The sequence below is a fragment of the Saccopteryx bilineata genome, chromosome 10 (assembly GCF_036850765.1).
Source record: "Saccopteryx bilineata isolate mSacBil1 chromosome 10, mSacBil1_pri_phased_curated, whole genome shotgun sequence".
In the NCBI taxonomy this organism is placed as follows: domain Eukaryota; kingdom Metazoa; phylum Chordata; class Mammalia; order Chiroptera; family Emballonuridae; genus Saccopteryx; species Saccopteryx bilineata.
In genome coordinates, this window is record NC_089499.1 from 44,900,153 (window position 1) to 44,920,437 (window position 20,285).

Sequence of the window (20,285 nt, forward strand, 5' to 3'; positions counted from 1 at the left end):
TACAAATGGTTTTGTGACAATTCGATATCTACATGATAAGAATAATTTAGATCCCTAACATACACCATAAAATTTAACTTAAGGTGGATCACAGATCTAAATGTAAGAACTAAAACGATAAAACTCTTAGAAAAACACTCAGGTATAATTATTTATGTCCTTAGGTTAAAGATAATGGTTTCTCAGATATGACACCAAAAGCACAAGTTAAAAGAAAAAAAAAAAGGGTGGTAAGTTGTACTTCATCAAAATTAAAAACTTTTTAAATAAAATTTCATCAAAATAAAAAACTACCAGGGGAGGAGAATGGGAGAATGGGGGAAGGGGAGTAAAGAGGGACAAATATACGGTGATGAAAAATGATTGGACTTTGAGCAATGGGCACACAACATAATCAACTGTTCAAATACTATAGAAACCTCTATCTGAAACCTATGTACTCTTATTGATCAATGTCACCCCATTAAATTTAATTTATAAATAAAAATAAATCTTTTCTCTTGCAAAGAATACCATAAAGAAAATGCAATGGCAACCCACAGACAGGAAGATAATATTTGTAAAACATATATTTTTATCTGATATATATAAAGAATCCCTACAACTCAAAAAATAAAAAGACAAATAATCCAATTTAAAAATGGACAAAGGAGTTGAATAGGCAGGTTGACAAAAAAGGATATACAAATGCTCAACATCGTTAATCCTTTGAGAAATGCAAATGAAAGTCAAAATGAGATACCATGTCACATCCACCAGGATGGCTAGAATCAAAAAGAGACAATAAGAATGTTGGTGAGGGGAGGGTAGTAGAGTGATGAGTGAAAAATATAAAGAAAAATAAGAGGTACAAAATTCCAGTTATAAAATAAATAAGTCATGAGACTGTAATGTATGGTGTAGGGAAAATAGGCCATATCTTGATAAGTTTATAAGGCATAGATGGTTCCTGGATTTATTGTAGTGATCTCATCACAAGGTATATAAATGGCAAGTCACTATGTTGTATATCTGAAACCAATACAATATCCCATTTCAACTATCCTTTACTAAAAAATAATACTTTTAAAAAGAGTGTTGGTAAGGATGTAGAAAAATCAGAACTCTCACATATCGCTAATGGGAATGTAAATGGTGCAGCACTTTGAAACAGTTTGTCAGTTCTACAAAATGTTAAAATACCTTATGATCCAGCAATGCTATTCCTTTGTATCTACCCAAGAGACATGTCCATACAAATACTTGTACTCAAACAGTTATGGCAATATTATTTGTAACAGCCAAAAGGAAAATAACTTAAATGTTTATTAATCAATGTATGGATAAACAAAATGTAGTATGTCTACACAATGGAATTTTATTTGAGCATAAATATGAATGAAGTACTGATATCTTTTACAACATGAATGAACTTGAAAAACATTATGCTAAGTGAAAGTAGCTAGACATAAAAGACCATATTGTCTGATTCCATATATATGAAATGTCCATAAAAGAAAAATCTATAGAGACAGAAAGAAGATTAATGTTTGCTTAGGGCTGGGGATGGGGGCAAAGGAGGCATGATAATGGGTACAAGCTTTCTTTTTGGGATGATTAAAATGTTTTATAATTAGATTACAGGTCACACAATTCTGTAAATACTTGTATTAAAATCCATTGAATGGCACACTTCAAATAAGTTAATTTTATGGTATATAAATTATATCTTTTTTTTTTTTTTGTATTTTTCTGAAGCTGGAAACGGGGAGAGACAGTCAGACAGACTCCCACATGCGCCCAACCAGGATCCACCCAGCACACCCACCAGGGGGTGACGCTCTGCCCACCAGGGGGCGATGCTCTGCCCCTCCGGGGCGTCGCACTGCTGCGACAAGAGCTACTCTAGTGCCTGGGGCAAAGGCCAAGGAGCCATCCCCAGCGCCCGGGCCATCTTTGCTCCAATGGAGCCTCGCTGCGGGAGGGGAAGAGAGAGAGAGAAAGGAGAGGGGGTGGAGAAGCAGATGGGTGCTTCTCCTGTGTGCCCTGGCCGGGAATCGAACCCGGGACTTCTGCACACCAGGCCGACGCTCTACCACTGAGCCAACCGGCCAGGGCCTTATAAATTATATCTTAGTAATTTTTTTTTAAGTGAATGAGTTGAAAGACATTGGAGGCAGCAAGTATAAGTAAGTCTTCCAAGGAATTCCTAAACCTATAAATGTTTAATTTTATTTTTTACAGTTATCAGTATAGCTGTATTTGTTATAACAAAGGAGGCAGGTTCTCCAGGTGGAGTAGAGGTTACAGATTTCATCACTTCCTTCTCTGTGTCCCTAAATAGATGTTTTGCCCAATTCTCTGAATTTTATCCTCTGTTTGAACCAACCCAAGAGCATACAGTGCAAGGATCCGTGTCTCACTTAAGCTTTTACTCATCATTTCTTTTTATCCTTTCTTCTTCTCAATGCATTGTCTTGGTCCCACAAGAGAAGCTGAAAAAAATAATCAGCCTCTGATCATCTTATTAGAGAAATAAGTACCTGTGTATGCGAAGCAAGCAAGGCCATTGAACCCTCAGGGAAACAGAGCAGGGAGGTGCCCAGAAGCATTTTCTGTAGAGAGAGAAGAAAAGAATAAACAAGCCTTCTGCCAAAAATGCCTGGAACTTAAAGCGCTTTCCTTGGCCCAAGGTCAGGCTCTGTGTGGATATTGACAGTGACCCTGATTAGTTGTTGCTGCTCCCTTGATTAAAAGCTTGTGACATTCTCCCTTCTGAAACTCACCTGCTGATTCCACCTGCTGGGGAGTCCGGCCCCACAGCACAAGTTTAATTCCTCAGAGTGGCAACTAGCAGAGTTCCCAGCACAAGGTAACTACATTGATTTCCTGAGCCAACGAAAGGGGTCCTATGATCAGAGACATCTGCCCCACAGAAGGAAGGGAAGCTATGAAGTGGCAATACTGAGGCCACCAACACATCCCTAACCCCCTTCCAAAAGGGGCTGGAAATTCCTGGCTTTTCTTTCTCTTGGAATGAGGCACTTATCCTAGGAGAACTGTGGAAAAGTACAAATCACAGAATCATAAACCACAGAGAGAGAAGGTACCTCAAAAATCACCTTATCCTGGGCTGGTAAGCAAATGTTCTCTTCTCACTGCCCTCCTCACCTTGGCGTGAGCACAGCCACTGACAGCACTCTCACTCAGTCCAAAAAAGGCAGCCGGTTCCTGGTAGGACAGTGTTAAGGACAGTACGTACCATTGTAAGGTTCAGCTCTGTTCCCTGTCACATCCAGCCCCGCCTTATGCTTTGAAACCATGTCACAGTTCCAAAGCTTTCTCTAGTTCTCAGTCTTTGAGAGCACTGTCATGTAGTCTGTTTGCCTGCCCCAAACCTCCACCTCTTCGGTACGCCCTCCTGCTGTGCGCTGGGACTCGCACCCAGCACACGCCACCAGGCCTCCACAACTTGTCTTCACATTCTAGCTTCTCATCCTCACTTGGACCTGATGACAGACTTGCCTTCCTTGTCACTGTCATATCCTACCAACCCTTAGACCCAGTGTTGACCCATTAAGAAGGCACAGGGCCTACTACCCTAGACAGATCATCCCTAATTGCTTCACTGTTTTTTTAAAAATTTGGTTTCAGGCCCCATCTTTACCCTTATTCTCCCTCAGATGGACAGGCCCTTGATCAATATTCATTCACTCACTCCAGCCACTCAACATAGTGGTTAAGAGCACAGGATTTGAGATCAGACAATCCAGGCTCTGCCACTAACTAGCTGTGAAATTTTAGAGAGGTGTCTGAATCACTCTGAGCTCATTTTCTCACCTAGAGAACAGGGGATAATAATATACTGCTCACAAAAATTAGGGGATATTTCAAAATGAATATGAAGTGATACAATATCCCCTAATTTTTGTGATCAGTATAGCACCTACCTTACAGCTTTTTCATAATAATAAATGAAATAATCTTTATGAAGCACTTGGCACAGAAGATCGAATATTCACTGTAAGTATTCAATATATGTTTTGTACTGTTTTATTTTAAAATAATCGTTCATTCATTCATCATGTACTTACTGAGCCCACTGCCAGGCACTGGGATATAAATACCCTTTTAGAGCAGTGCCCTCTTAAATCCAGGAAGTGCAAGCTTACGCTGGCATCCAGAGAACAGAGAACTGAAGCCCAGTACCATCGCACAAAAGCAGACAAGAATAGACACTGACCACTGCGTACTGCTCAGGGAGGGTGACAAGAACATCATCTGCATTTCCACATCTCTTTTAATACCACCGCGACTCCCTGGGTTAGAGAGCACCACAAGGAAGCGGGGAGGTGAGAAATCCCCAGAGAAACACCCTCCCCTGCTTCTCTCTTTGACAGACAGCAGCCATGCCTCTGCCATGCAGGAGAGTGACATCCCTAGGAGAGGCCTTGCTGAATCGGCCTGGGACTGTTCCGGAAGTAGAAAGGATGGCCGGGGGTGGGGAAGCGGCTGGAATGTTCTCCTGGTCTGCTGCTCAGTACAGACGAGTATGCTGAGAGGAGGGCCCTGGACATCAAAGGTTCCTTTTGTCCCCTTCCGAGTGGCAGGGCAGCCCGGCCTCTGATGATGACTCAGGCCTGACCCTGACGTCACTCACGCCCGGCCACTGGCCTCCCTCTGCAGCCAGGAAACCGACTGGGGAGTGGCACTCGCAGCTGCAGCAAATCTCAAATTAAGAAGGCAACTGCTCTCTCCTCTTCCTCCCCATCTCCCCACAGCACACCTTTCTTTTTCTCTTCTTTTTTATTTTTATTTTTTAAGCTTCATGGAAGGTTTCACTTGTAGATCACCTTTCAAAATGTAAGGAGTCAGAATGGGTAACATCACCAGAAAAATATGTGGAGCTGATTTCAACGAGAAGAACACAGAGCAGGAAAGCGGTTATAACTCCTGAGCCCAAGGAGTTGGCAGCGTCTGGGTTTCAGAAGAGCCAGCGCCTCTGAGTAAGTGAAGGCCCACCCTGGGCCCCCTCACTCAGTGCCCTACACGGTGGGGCGCCATCTTGTTCCCTGACACCTAAGGCTTGGCAGGCCCCAGTCCAGGGGGGGAGGGGCGCTGCATTTAGGAGACCCTCCAAATTCAGCACAAAGGGACCTGTCTTCTCTCTTCTCCACAGGCCCAGACAGGAACACATTTCCTCTCAGAAATATATATACACACACTAAAGCTTGAAACCCTGAGGGAAATGGCTTAAGTCTAGCCTTCCCTCATCAACCCTCTTCTTCCTTCCACCCCAGCGCTCTGTTTTGGACGGCCAGAATGTTTGCTCAGAGTTCTAAACTGTTTGCTTCCTGGATCTTATACTGAGTAATCAGATACAAAAATAAACCCTGCTCTAGGCAAATAGGTGCCCTGTGCTGTCAAACAATATTTTCACACAATCTGGTAAAAGATGGCACTTCTGGTAAGAAAACATCCACAGCCTGCTGCCTTTACAGAATGTGTTCCTGGTTGTCCTGGTGTGGGTACTTCCATTGTCACATTGCCCTGTTTACAGACAGCTTTTTTCATTCCTTCTTGTGACATCTGAGATGACATTAAACACAAAGACGTTATAATGTATCTCTGGTGTCTGTTTTAACTTTACCTATAAAAATATCTTAAGTCTTTGCATAGCCTATAATTTTACAAGCTCTGGAAGTTCCTACCCAAGAAAGCTAAATTCCCAAGAGGAAAGTTTTAATGTGTATGTAAGAACTGCAGCGCACATAAGGCATAGAAATCATACCCAGTTTTCCTGACTTCCAGAGTCATTCCCTGAGTCAGCATCTACTCTAGTCCAGTAGAATTGTTCTTTATAAATTCTGTTTTATAATGATGAATGGGGGAGGATATTAAAAATGACTCTTTAAAAAAAAGATCATATTTATTGATTTTATAGAGAGAAGAGTGGTGGGGGGGACGAGAAATATCAACTTATAGTTGCTTCACTTTAGTTGTTCATTGATTGCTTATCATATGTGCCTTGACCGGGCAAGCCCAGGATTTGAAAGTGGCCACCTCAGCATTTCAGGTCAACACTCTGTCCACTATGCCACCACAGACCAGGCAAAAATAACTCTTATTTTAAAGGCAATGGGGAAACTTGTCATTTACTGCAGAAGAGTGGTAAATTCCTTTGTAAACTGACTATACCGTTTAGATATTAACCATCTCACTCTAATATATCTGCTTTGTAGGTCTTATATTTTACTTTTTGTTTTATTTTAATATATCAGATTGCTTGAAGTGAGGCTCTGCTAAACTACTCTTCATCTGGCTGCAAGATCTGAATACTGTGACCAGTAATTTGGTGAGTGCCATTTATCCCTAATGGCTGCTTAAATATAAGTTTACTAATTTTGTTCTTTTGGTTTGCAGTAAGATTTAAGAAAAAGGGAGAAAACCTGGGGACTTCTGCACATAATGATAACAGCTGAGTATCAAAAAGGATATGTAATAGGATAGTTTAATTGCTGTCGTAGACCAAAATACGTATAATGGTTCAAATAGAAGTTTATTTCTTGCTCATATGACAGTGCAAGTTAGTGGGATAACTCTCTTTTACACATTCAGAAACACAGATTGAGAGAGGCTCCACCTTCTGCAGCATGTGGTTTTCAGGGTCATCTGGGATTGTTTTCATTTCCCAGTAGAAGAGGAAGAATGTAAAAAATGCACATAGGAGGTTTTCATGAGCCATACCTGGAAGTGATATACATCACTTCTACTCATATTCAGTTGACTGAAACTTTCACATGACCACATCTGACTGCAAAGGGGTTTGAGAAATGTAGTCCCTGGGTGGGGGGTAGGGGAAGCCACTTCCCCGGGATGCTGGGGAGAGTTTCTGGAGAAGTGGTAGTCCTCCCTGGCCCAGCATAATTGGGAACTTAGAGATGCTCAAGGTAAGCTAGCAAAATGAAGCAGTGGGAGAAGTAAAAAAAATCAGACATTTAGAATTCCCTGACACTCTTAGGAAACACCTAGCTGTGTGGACAAGGAGCAGTGGGTAAAATTTTTCAAGATGCCTCTGTCACCCTGAGCCTTTCCATGAGCTATGTGCCAGTGGCCATTGAACCAGGAAGAACATTCTTCCCCTATGTTTCCCTACAGGGTCCTCCTCTTGGAGTAGGACCTTTCTGGCTTTGTCTCCTGGTCCTGGATCTAGTCATGCTAGTTGGAACTGTCCAACAGAATTCTGTTCCCCCAACTTTGAGCCCTAGTGGGCTATAGGAAGTTCCTGGTTCTGCTCCTAAGGGCTCTTAGAAGCTACCCCCCTGCCTGATCTGCTCCAGACCTTGGCACAGTTTTTAATGGGGTGGAGGAGAATGCAGAGAAAGGGAGGGGAGGAATCCCCGCCTAAGATAGAATCTTCACACCAAGTATTAGGGAAACATTTATTTTTATTATTATCATTTTTTTGACAGAGACAGAGTCAGAGAGAGGGACAGATAGGGACAGACATACAGAAAGGGAGAGAGATGAGAAGCATCAACTCTTTGTTGCAGCTCCTTAGTTGTTCATTGATTGCTTTCTCATATGTGCCTTGATGGAGGGTCGGGGGGCTACAGCAGAATGAGTGACCCCTTGTTCATGCCAGTGACCTTGGGCTCAAGCCAGCGACCTTTGGGCTCAAGCTAGTGACCATGGGGTCATATTTATGATCCCATGCTCAAGCCAGCGATCCCGTGCTTAAGCCAGTGACCTTGGGGTTTCAAACCTGGGTCCTCTGTGTCCCCATTCAATGCTCTATCCCAGGGGTCTCAAACTCGCCGAACAATTTTGTGCAGCCTGCAGACTAATCCACGAAGTTCAAAATATTTTGAATAAAATTAAGTAAGCCTAGGGGCCTACTTGTATTTTTCATTTCTCTAGCATCCTAGCTAGATATTAGCTTAGTTAACAGCAGTTGTGGTGCAAACTACAGTTTCTGGTCATTTTGTGACACTGAGTAAACTGCATGTACAATTGTGCTTGTTGTACTGATTTTTTTTTGTTTTCAACTGCAGTGAGAAAAGTGTTGTGTAACAGTTGCCTTTTGTAGACCTAGTGCGGCCCGCCAAGCAGCTGTGATCTTGCTCTGCGGCCCACATGCTGAGTTGAGTTTGAGACCCCTGCTCTATCCACTGCTCCACCACCTGGTCAGGCACTAGGGAAACATTTAAAAGTAGACTAAAAAGGCTCAAGCTGGGAAGATTATTGCTACCCTAAGGATTTGATATATAATTCTAGCTTTTTCTTTTCAGGAAAAGTTTTGAAATGTTTACTGAAACAATGAGTGCTAAAGTTATAGTTGTGTTTGGAGAACCTGGAAACTAATTTTATATTTTATGTAGCCTTCTCACTGTTGTTGGTGTTAGTGCAGTATTTCCCTCACAGATAAATAGCAGAAACCACATGGCAGGTGCCATATAATGCCCCTAAGGCATCATTAAAGACCTTCAGTAAAAATGGACTATATATGCTCACTTCAGCAGCACAGATACTGAAAATGGGCTACAGTCTTTTCCTGAGCTATCTGGTACCTAATTCTCTAGCTATATTGTCAATATCTGGCTAGACACTGGTTTCTGATTGAATTTTATCACAGACTGAGCATCTCTGGCACCCACACCCACAGTGGAATATACATTGTCCATTGTGCCGGAAGGCCAGCTACTGGCTGATTTGACACAGCCTTGCAGCCTTTCATGGAGCCTGATGCAGTTTTCCTGTCACTGCTGCCTGGCCTTGGCCCAGTCCCCTCCCATCTGAAGTGGGCTATGGAGGAGTGGAATGGAATAACAAATTGATGTATTACAAAAACACTACAACCTCTGAAAGTTCATTTTCTTGGGTTGGTGGGTCCTGAAAGTCTACTGACATGGCTGGGCTAGTGGAGTAAGCCTAAGAGAAGACCAGATGGGTACAGCCAAACAAGTAAGTTGAGAACGAGTACCAGGTTTCGAAAGCTGGAGCCAAGTGGGGATGATCTGTTGTTGAAAGTCCCAGCCTAACGGAGTCTACCAAGAGAGGCAGAGCCAAAGGCCACAGTCAAAGAGGCAAAATGTCAGGGTCCATTCAACTGCCACGTGATAATGACTCCTTCTAGCACTTAGTATGCAGGAATTGACGTCTGAGTATGTGTCTGGAGAGGGTGGGGTGGGGCCAACTTCCTGATTTCTAATGTTTAGCTGAATAGCATGCCAGAGAGAGGTGTGCGATCGCCAAATCAGACTTCCGCTACTGTCAACACAACCCCTCCACAGTACTGGTACAGCATGCTGAGTGACTTCACAGACACACAAACAGGTAGGGGTTATAAGTATACACTTTGTAAACATTTAAATCTTTAACATTTTCAAAAATCATTGAAGTAGATACCATGGGAAAAGTTAGATTTTCTTGAGCTTCCTTAATTGTATTATTTTAAAACTTTTAATTCCACATGAGGGGGGTATAGTTCAAATTTTGAGCACCATTGTCTTTTCAGAGCCTTGGTCATCCAAGGAGCTTAGCCTAGCCCTGTGGATTCATGATGGACAGATGTGTGACGAGCATAGCAGACTGACACAGGCAGTGTCTACAGACCTGTTGGCTCTTTTTACCCCAGAGGTTTTATAGTTCTTACAGCACAGAAGTACAAACCTTCTTCTTACTGTGGGTCAGCATTATAAATGTTCTATTACTCCTGTTAGAGAATTTTGCAATAAGGTCGCATCATATTCACCAAAGCTAAGAATTCATGGTAATAGAGCTTCGTAATTTCTCATGCTGAAATCCCCTGATTTCTTGTCAAGAATGAAGTTGGAAAACACCACACTGAGACTTCAGGGTTCTGTTTTTAACTCAAAAAGCCTCTGTTTTTTTGTCAGAACTTTAAAGCTTCCTTCTGCCTCTGAAATGGTAGTTTTTTAAAAAAAAAATGTAAAACTGAGATTCTGTTAGACTAAGATAATAAATGTGAAGTGGTTTGGGCTTAGAAAAACGCATGTCAAGTCAAGGTGTTAATGAAAATAATTACTGTAATTATCATCAGCATTAGTGTTTTAGCTTTTGCTATTGTTAATATTGTTAAGTATCATTATTTTAATTTTTTTTGTTTTTGTCTTTCTAAATTGACTTTTATCTGAAAGCCTTAGCACCACTTTCTAATGAGCCAAAGCATAAAAATTTCAAGGACATTTGGAAAGGTTTGAGTCTAGGCCAGAGGCCTAACCCCAAGGCTTATAATCTTATCAGAGAGAGGTTTGACCCAGGATTCACTGAAATCTGCAAAAGAGGATGGACTTGAGCCATCTCCCTGCCAAAAAGTATTTGCTTCCTGGCATTCTCTGGAGCTGTCAGTGCATTGGCCCAAGGAAGCTCTGAAACCATTCCACGAAAACATTGACCCTGGGTGGTGCTCTCACACCAGAATGGAGCCCACCATCTGTCCAGAATCCCTAATCATGACTGATATGGGCCTGCTTGGTGTTATGGGGTAGGGTTGGGAGCATTATACACAGAGGCAACAAGCATGAGTTCAGTCCAAGAGCAGTAAGGATGTCATTTCAACTGTGAACTTTCCTCCATGTCCCAGATCCTATAGTCTTTTATCCCTGAATGTAGCAGGAAAGTAGTAACTAGAGAAAAGGACTTTGTCCTTGACTCAAATTCCTTGTCATCGTCTATGCCAAGGTACTTTGCAAAAGAGAGTGTAGCTCAAAATTCACTCCAGGCACCAGCCTCAGTCTGTCTGTTCTGTGAGTCCTCTCGCTGCAGCTGGGTCACTGCTGCGCTGAACTCCTAAGAGGTCTTTCAGTTTTCATTCTACATGAGGCAAATTCCTTGACTCTAAAAAATAAAAAATAAAAATCACTAGGGTTTTTTCCCCTTTTTTAGTGAGAGGAGGGGAGGCAGAGAAAGACTCCCACATTTGTCCCCACTGGAATCCACCTCGGCAAGCCCACTAGGAGGTGATGCTCTGCCCATCTGTAGTCGTTGCTCCTTTGCTCAACAACTGAGCCATTTTTTAGAGCCTGAGGTGGAGGCCACAAATCTATCCTCAGAGCCTGAGGCCAACTCACTCAAACTAATCGAGCCATGTCTGTGGGAGGGGAAGAGAGAAAGAAGGAAAACGGGGAAGAGTGGAGAAACAGACGGTTGCTTCTCCTGTGTGCCCTGACTGGGAATCAAACCCGAGACATTCACACACTAGGTGGATATTCTACTACTGAACTAACTGGCCAGGGTCACTGGTTTTTAAACAAAAGGAGCCATAACTAGTCACTACACACAATCTGGAAAATACAAAAAATATGAAGGAGACAACAACCAAACAATTCAATACTAACATTTCAATGTATTTCTTTCCAATATTTTGTATATATATTTTTCTTCTTTTAGAAATTATTGAAATGATATTTTATATGCTTTTTCTTACCCCACTTAATGGTATGTTATAAACATTTTCTAAATGACTACATGGTCTTTGAAAATTTGACTTTTAATGACTATGCTTCCATTGGACTGATATGTCTTAATTTACCCAGTCTGTTTATTGATGGCCGTGTTGATTGCCTCTAGTGTTCTGGTGTTATAAATATGTAAACATTTTTAAAGATAAATCTTTGTGGATTTATCTTTGTGTCTTAAGGAAAATTCCTATAATTGAATCAGTAGGTCAAATGACCTGTTTTTAAAGATAAAACTGGAACTTGAGTAGACAAAGGGCCTGGATCCACCCAACCTCTGAGGAAAAGAGACAGGCACCAGCTGAAATGAGCTCCTCCCTCATCTAGAGGACTTCTTTTCTGCTTCTGATAGGCAGCCATATCTCAGGACATGTATGGGCAGCCCTCTGGGGTTGTCCACTTTAGTTGCCTAATAGGCCAGACCACAGTGTGCCCTAAGCCAAAGGTGATGACACTGAAGCTTGATCAAGGAGAACGTAGGGCAGCCATGCAGGCCCATGCCACGAGAGCAGAGGAAGAGGTGGGGTCCAGAGTCAGAAGCTAAGAAAGCAGGGACAGGGCAAGCACTAGACCCACATTGTGGGCAAATTTTAGGTCAAGGTGGGCATGAGTGGAAAAGAGGACAAAGCCAGAGCTAGAGGGGAGCTGCCATTAATTCAACCTCAATGATGGAGTCCCCATTACATAACTTGATGGTCAGGGCCAGCACTTGCCCCAAGTTGTGCCTGCCTCTTTAAATCTGAAAGATGTTGTGCACTAGGCTGCCTTCAGCTCATCTGGAGAGACAATAGGTCAGAGAAGAGGCACCTGAAAATGGAAATTTGGAAAACTGTCATAGCAGAGAACATATAGTGAGCAAAAATGAAATATAAAAATTCTCACCATCTCCTAAAAGGAAGTATGACTATTCATCCTGTCTGCATAACTCTGCTCAAACCCATCAGAGCACACCCACTGGTCACCTGATAATATCTGGCTGCCCTTCCTCTCACTCTACTACCTCAACTTCTGGGGGCCAAATAATCATATCATTTCACTTTCAAGTTCAGCCTCCACAGACTACTCAGCTCCTGATAGTCCTATTTATGTTCAGGTCCTATATAACCATGCCCAAGTCCACATCCATCTCCTGTGACTACACCAGGTAAAGCACAGGAGCTAGAATACAAAGGACCCTCTGCTGCACCATTATTCTATATGCTTGGCACCAGGAATCTGCCTGTGCTCACCAAGCTTCTGTGCATGGCCTCCATTATCTCTTGACCATTGCCATGCAGAATCACCGCTCTCCTGAATCTTGGCTTCCTGATCCAAACTTGTGGACCCAGAGTCATGATGAATATAGATCCTGGGAAGGTCCACAACCTCCTTTGACTCAGGGGCACACAGATGGAAAGTGACTTTCCAGACAGGGCTAGGGCAGTTTGAGTCATCACTATGATGTTGGCCCTATGCAAAGCCTGTCTCTCCGACTGAACAACTTCCTCAGCTAAGGCACCTCCTGATACTTAGATGAAGTTCTAATTGCTGACAGGACCTGAGTTGCTAGGCCAGGAAGGCCCCTATGGTGATGACAGCAGTAACTCCATATTTAACTCCCAGGAGATAGAAATCAGAGTTTGATGGCATCCAGGCCAGGTGCTCGCATGCTGTGGAGGAGTCTTGGGTGGTTAACAGAGTAGGAAGTCCAAGGGCAAAAGTATTCAGTGAGACCTCTTATCTGACAAGTGCCACTGGTGGTTATATCCTTACCTCTCTGTGCTCATTTCATACCTACCTTCCCTCTCCTAGCTACTAATGAATAACTCTGAGAATAAAGAGTTCCCACACAGTCTCTGGCCAAAGTTGCAGGAGGACCCTGGCCCCTTTGTCCCTGCCCCTGGCTCTCCTATCATGGCTCTCATATCACCTAATGGGGGTGAGGGTCATTACTATTAAGTCTGCCTCCTAGGCTGAGAGGTACTGCCTCAAAGAACCAGCATCACCAGGTGGTAGTATCCCACTATTGCAGTCAGGAGCAACTGGACAAACCTGAAGGCTCACCCCCTATCAAGAGCCTCATTTTCTATCAGTGAAATGCCAGACAGCCCAAGCTGTTATTTAGACAAGAAAGCTAGAACAGTTAAAGGTATTTGAAGCCCCTCTCCCAAGCTCTGAAGACCCCGTACTTTCCTCCCACTTTGGGGACATCAGAGGGAACCTCCTGCACATCTATCAGCATGGCTGAAATAAAAAATATGGATGTTACCCAGTGCTGGTGAAGATACGGATAGATTGGATCTCTCACACATTGGTAGTGGGAATGTAAATGGTGTAGCCACTCTGGAATAGTGCGACAATTTCTTTTAAAGCTGAACATGCACTTATCGTACAATCCCACTCTAAGGTATTTACACAAGAGAAATGAAAGCTTGGGTTCACAAAAAAAACCTGTATATGAATATTTAAGCAGTTTTATTTGTAATAGCTTGAAGCTAGAAACCAGCCATATGTCCCCTAGTGAGCAAACGGTTAACAAACTGGTACATCCATACCAGGCAATATGAATGAGCAATAAAAAGGCTCATACTCTTTATATGCAACTTGAATGGACCATAAGGGCATTAGGCTGGGTGAAAGAAGCCAATCTCAAAATGTTACATTCTGTATGATTTCATTTTTATAACATATTCAAGGTGACAAAATTACAGTGATAGAGGATAGATCAGTGCCAGAGGTTAGGACTAGGGGGAGGTGTGACTATCAAGAGTTTCTTTGTGGTAACGGAATAGTTCTGTATCTTGATTCTGATGATGGCTACTACAGTCTACACATGTGATAAAATTTAATAGAACTCCAGACACACACACACACAGAGTGCGTGTAGAAACTGGTGAAATTTGAATAAGGTCTGTACCTGAGTTAGTAGCACTGCACCAATGTTGATTTCTTAGTTTAGACAAGGTACTGTAGTGGTAGAAGACATTATCATTGGGGGACGCTGGATGAAATTATACAATTACTGTACTACTTTTGCCACTTCTTGTGAATCTTAAAACTATTTCCCAAAAAGTTATTAAAAGTAATTTTTTTAAGTTTTTTTAAGTTTAAAAAAAACGGGTGTTCCCCACCCCAGGAGAGGGGGACCAGCCACTGGTTTCCCTTTCATGAGCAGCTCCTATTGTTTATTTTGCCGCTTTCTGATTATTTATGGTTAGGCTTCTATGGCAGCATTCTGTTGGCTTCAGCCTCACCCTCTGCTTCTCAGAGACGCCCATCTCAGATGGAATCAGAGCTCAAGTATTTCATCACTGAGCGTGAATCTGCTCCCTGCACCCCTCCCTGAGACTGTAACTTCAAAGCAATGTAAAGACAGGGCTAAGAAATGGCCTCACAGTGAAAATCCAGGACAAATCACCCGTCTTGCCCTGCACAAGCATTTCTTTTCTGGAATGGCTCTTTGTCTTCTGTGCTCTTCATACAGATTATTCTCTTCACCTTCATTAAATGTCCCCTCCTCTAACAGAAGCAGATTAACCCTTCTTTGCCCCCTTTCAATCTCATTCAGCCGAGGGCTTTCTGTTACCCGCATGCTCTCTCCAGGCCTTGTGCCCTAGCTGAATGTTCCAGTGTGGGGTGGCTGCCTTCCCTCTGAAGGACTTCTGCCTCTGTCACACTTACCTTTCCACCAGACTTGGCCCTCGAAAGACAGTTTTGAAATTAAATTTACCGTGAACCGCCTGCGTTTGCAGTATGGAATTGCATAAGGCCATGGACATTTAGGGCAAGGGGTACTCGCTGTTGTCACTACCTTAGGGCCCCATCTTAATGAAATTTTAGTTTTATTTACTGCCTTGCTCTGCGAAGGGGTCCCCAGCATCAGCTACAACTGAGGCTGAGCAAATGGGGTTGGTGTCTAGGTGGCATCCTGTCCGGATATAAAATACACACAAGCCACTGTCCCCCTGGACTGGCCTCAGCCCCGTTTCCTGCCATGCCTTATTTATTAAGGGGACTCATCTCAAGGGACCACGGTGAGACAGATAGCAGTGTACTGGGCCTGGCTGTGAGGTGCAGATTGGGACTACCTGCTAGAAAGGTAAAAATTGGAATTGTTGGTCATCGGTAGGCGTTGGTGAATCTCCTAATTTTGTACCTTTTGGTTTCAGAATCATACTGAACAACAGAAAATGAAACATGCAACTTATTTTTAGCTGCTCATGCTAACTCATGAGATTTTTTTTTTTTTTTTTTTTTTTGTAAACCAAATAGGATAAAGGTTACTCCAGCTGGCTAAATTTAATCTGCTTGATTTAATAGCGATCAAGCCTACTTCTCTGATACTCTCAAGGGATGCTTGGTCCCAGGTGATATTTTGGCCAATATTTACTATTTTGCTTAAAATTATATTTAGTTGAGCTTTTCTGTTTTTTAAAAAAAAGTAAGTATGCTATAACATTTTCTTATGAGAAGAATTGGGAAACAAGTTATAAACCCTCTACATTGGCATCTATTCATTAATTCACTTATTCTATTACTATAGTAAGCATCTATTTGAGTGAAAGCTTGGAGTTAAAAAAAGAATTGAATCCCAGATGAACCCCCCCCCAAAAAAAGAATTGAGCCAGTGTGTTGACTTACAGAGAGCAGAATACTAGAAATTAAGAAACATGGCTTTTATCCTGGATGCTGAAGTCTTGAGTTGCAGCAGTCTCTTTGAACCTTTTTCCTCCCTCAAAGCAAGAGTTTAGATGGCATTCTCTGTAATTCTGGAAAGCAAGCTCTGCCACCGAGGGCCTGAGGAAATGAGGGGAACAGTGGTGTTGCTGTCAGGTCACTCCTTTTTTTTTATTAAGCAAGAGGTGGGGAGGCAGAGACAGACTCCTGCATGCACCCCAACTGGGATCCACCTGGCAAGCCCTCTACCAATATGCTCTGCTCATCTAGGGCCCCTGCTTTGTTGTTTGGCAACTGAGCTATTTCAGCACCTGAAGCGAAGCCACAGAGCTGTCCTCAGTGCCCACCCAGGGCCAACTTGCTCAAAGCATTTGAGTCATGGCTGCAGAAGGGAAGAGAGAAGGAGGGGGAGAGAGAGAAAGGGGGGGAGAGAAAGAGAACAGGGTGCAGAAAGCAGATGGGTGCTTCTTCTGTGTTCCCTGACCAGAAATCGAACTCAGGATATCCACATGCTAGCCTGATGCTTTACCACTGAGCCAACCAGCCAGAACCCAGTCAGATTACTCTTATTTCTGTCTCCCCTTTCCCTGTTCTAGAAGGAACAATCTGTGGCCCCCTGGGTAAAACAAGTGACTAAGTGTTTGAAAGACTTCTATTGGTATTTTCAGTCCCCAGGTCTATTCCTTAACTTGTGGAGTGAGTTCTTCACTTCTAGTAAGTGACTTCATGGTACCAAGCTGAAGATTCCACTGGTAGTGGTGGGAGCAGAGAAAGGACCCCCAACTTTGGTGTTGGTTAGTTAAGAGCACACACCTCTAAGTCCCTTTCTTGCACCAGGCAACACTCTAGGTACCATTGCAGATACATAGATCTAGCAGGAGGCAACCCTGAGATATGAGTAAAGATAGGTAATTTAATACAACACAAACTTCTTGTGCTTTTATCTTCAATCCAAAGGAAGTGAAAATTCACTGAGGTTTGTTAAGCTGCTGTGGTGAGAAGAGGTACATGGTTGTAGCCCTTCTGAGCTATAAAGTCATTTATCTGCGGGGGAAAAAAAAAAACAAATGAGTTTGTTCCTAGGTAGGCTTTTGGAATATGTGCTGCCCAGAATGAAGAAAGATGCAAGGAGAGGATTGTGTACTCACGTGGGTTGGATCTGACTGATCTGTAAGAAGTCTTTCTTCCCCACCTTCATTTATAGCCCACCCTCCCTTTTCAACCTAGTTGCTAATCTCTCTAGAAAGAAGAAAGTCAGCCTTCTTGCTGAATATGTATTTTGCCAATTCAAGACAACCCTGTTGTTCTACATGCTGCCCATTTGGGGAGTGGCAAGCAGTCATGACTGCAGATGAACATGTGATTAGGGATGCAGGAAAGCTCTTGATCTCCAGTGCATTCAAGGTCTTTACTAGCCATGTTTCAAGTGCAGAGAAATTAAAGCAGGAACTATTCTGTTGCTAAATTGGAGGTCGTGATATTGAAAAGGCTAGTGAGACATGCTGAGGATATTCCCACAGGAGAGTCTGAACTGAATTAGGGTGCATGGGATGGTATCCACCAGTCTGCCTTGCAGCCCTAAGTCACCACTTTTTCTCTGTTGAAAACCACATGGTTCCCATTCCCCTTCTCCCTCCAACTCTTTCCTGTAGGGTAACTTCAGTTTGGTCACCAAGGCTTACTGCCCATCCTTGCCATCAAAAGTATACTCTCTTCCCACTTCTTACACAGATGCTCATGGGCAGGCGTGAGAAAGCTCCTGTCTAAGAATTGGAAGAGGCTTTCTGGAAATCAGACTTCTCAGGCTTGTCTGTTCACCCAGTCATTCCTTCTATTGCCTCATGAGCTTTGAGGAAGATAATCTTCCTCTCATATTCCCAGGCAGGGTGGAGCTGATAGAGTCGATTAGAAAGCCCCCTTTGAGAGCCATCTGGTTGGCATATAAAATTACTGCCAAGGAGGGAGACAGTCAGATGGCCATATAACCAGGCGGCAGGGGACTTGGAGTCCAGCTCTTGGCCTAACCTAGAAAGCAACCTGGGTTGCATTTTTTTAGAATCACAAACTTTTGGAGGTGAAAGGGATCTTAGAAACAGTGGCTGAATATACAGATGTTAGCAGGAGTTGATCATTAAAATGATGCATCTGAAACACAGATCTTGTTGGAGGAAAATCTCTTACTCAAAATTTAAGCTTTTTAAAAGTTCATTTTCAAAATATGTTGGGGGAGGAACTTGTAATACCAACTTAGATTATCTGTTTGGGCCAAAAACATTGTGGAAACCAGGTCAGTCCTGATTGTTACACTGATTTTTCTTTAATGATCATTTAGCTTAGAACAATCTAACGATGTGTTCAAGTTACTCACAAATGCTGAGTATATTAGGTATAACAGGAAACGAGATTGCTTTTTAATACAGCAAATGAATCAATTTACTTAGTAAGTGTGTGATCTAGCACAAATGACCAGATCTCTCTCAGCCTCAGTTTTCCCCATTTGTAACATAAAAAGACGGGGCTTCACTAGAGGAAGTGGTCTATCAGATGGAAATGTATGCTATTCCACTTATTTTACCTTGTAAAACATTTCCAATTATTGACAGATCTCTGACCAAATTTGTGAACTGCTGATTTGTTAGTGCTGTCTAACCTTAAGTTTCCAGCATGGTCTACTCGTTCATTCTTTCCGTTTCGTTCTGTCTTTCCACCTGCTGGTCCATCATCCTAGGTACCCTAAATTTCCAGGACCTGAAGAATTGAGGCTGGTTCTTATAAACAGAGGTAACTGGGGCTCTTGGAGGAGTGTGTCCCCTCTACCAGGAGTCTGCACAGCAAAAGGATTCCTACATCAGGGCAGAATGTGGAGGGAGGAGGTTTTATCCTGTTGAAATTGGTTGAAAAGACCCAGAGTCTAGAATTGGTCAAGATTAGGTTTGAATCCTTATTCTGCTATTTACTGTGTGAAAAGTAATCTCAATTTGTTTCTTACCTAAAATTGGTGATAATTAATATCCACCTTGCATGATTATTGGTTTAGAATTAAATAATATAGCTAAGATATTGAGTTCATTATAAGGTCTCAATAAATGGAAGCTATTGTAGACTTAGCTCTGATCAAGATAGAAAGCAGAAGTTCCTGCCCAGATTTCTAGGCAAAATGTAGATAATCAAAGTAGCACTGGACTTTCCATATCATCCAGGTTCTTTTTCAGCCATTGATAGATTATAACCTTGTTGTTTCTGTGGCTAAACACACTCTAGACACATACTCACCAACCTCAGAAAAATCTTTAAACTTTTTATGTTATATTTGGTTGTAGTGGAATATTATATTTTTTTAAATTTAGATCAAAACAGCCTAACCTGATAACAATTTTACGCACAAATGTTGAATATCTATATTAGGTATAAACGGAAACCAGCTGTAATTTTTAATGCTGTGAATGGAGTAAAAAAATGTACAAACCAATCCAAATGTTTTATCAACCAGAGTCCTCTGGGACGCAGTGCCTTGATGACATTTTTTTGAACGTAGAGAGTCAAGCTTCGCTCATACTTGAATTATGTTCTTTATGTAAGCCATGCAATTTAACTTTAACCCACAGGACTGAAAATAAAATGAGCTCAGACTGCAGAACAATGAGACTGTGAGCAAGTAAGAGCCTTTAATCAAAGTGAAAGACGCTCCCCTCACCACCAGCTCTGTCCTTTTCCCTCCTGCTCTTGCCAGATTATTTTGGGTTCCAGGTCCTTGATTCATCAAAGTGGCAAAAAACAGGTTAGCGTTTACGTCATGGAAAAAGGGTCTGTCTTTTGCATTCATGTTTTTGCATATGCCCTGAGGAGGTTAGTGAGGAGCACAAATTTTTAAAAATCATAAGTGAACGCATACCATTGCCACTTGTAATTATGACAAAGCAAGTAATTCAGGCATGAGCGTGGTTTTTTAAAAGTACAAAACAGGATTTACTAGTCAGAGAATGTCTGCCTAAACAAGCTCATCCATCTGAGTGCTTTCAACTACAGTTCAGTTTTGTTTAACACAATCAGGTCTAGTAAACAGGCCACATTAGCTCATGGAGTGTTTTGGAACATCTCAAAATAACCGACTCATGGCTTTTAGGCTCATTTTGACAGAGAGTGGACAGAGAACCCCACAAGGAGGTTTGG

At 42.4% G+C, this 20,285-nt stretch overlaps 1 protein-coding gene and 1 long non-coding RNA gene across 4 annotated transcripts in view; one reads left to right on the forward strand and one right to left on the reverse strand.

Annotated features, from left to right (window-relative positions):
* Nucleotides 1–20,285, reverse strand: part of LOC136314264 (uncharacterized) — a 69,959-nt gene that overhangs the window by 46,971 nt on the left and 2,703 nt on the right. Inside the window, exons 1-2 of one of the 3 annotated variants that reach the window (XR_010727289.1) lie at nt 3,090–3,199; nt 2,523–2,594 (exon numbers count right to left, since the gene is read on the reverse strand). This is a non-coding gene — a long non-coding RNA (uncharacterized lncRNA). Of the gene's footprint in view, nt 1–2,522; nt 2,595–2,765; nt 2,943–3,089; nt 3,200–20,285 lie in introns of those variants that run through there. The other 2 variants (XR_010727290.1, XR_010727291.1) reach the window with 2 other exon arrangements.
* Nucleotides 6,274–20,285, forward strand: part of ZBTB38 (zinc finger and BTB domain containing 38) — a 73,239-nt gene continuing 59,227 nt past the window's right edge. The window contains exon 1 of the mRNA XM_066244906.1: nt 6,274–6,334. The gene's annotated coding sequence lies outside the window, so the exon portion shown is untranslated. The remainder of the gene's footprint in view (nt 6,335–20,285) is intronic.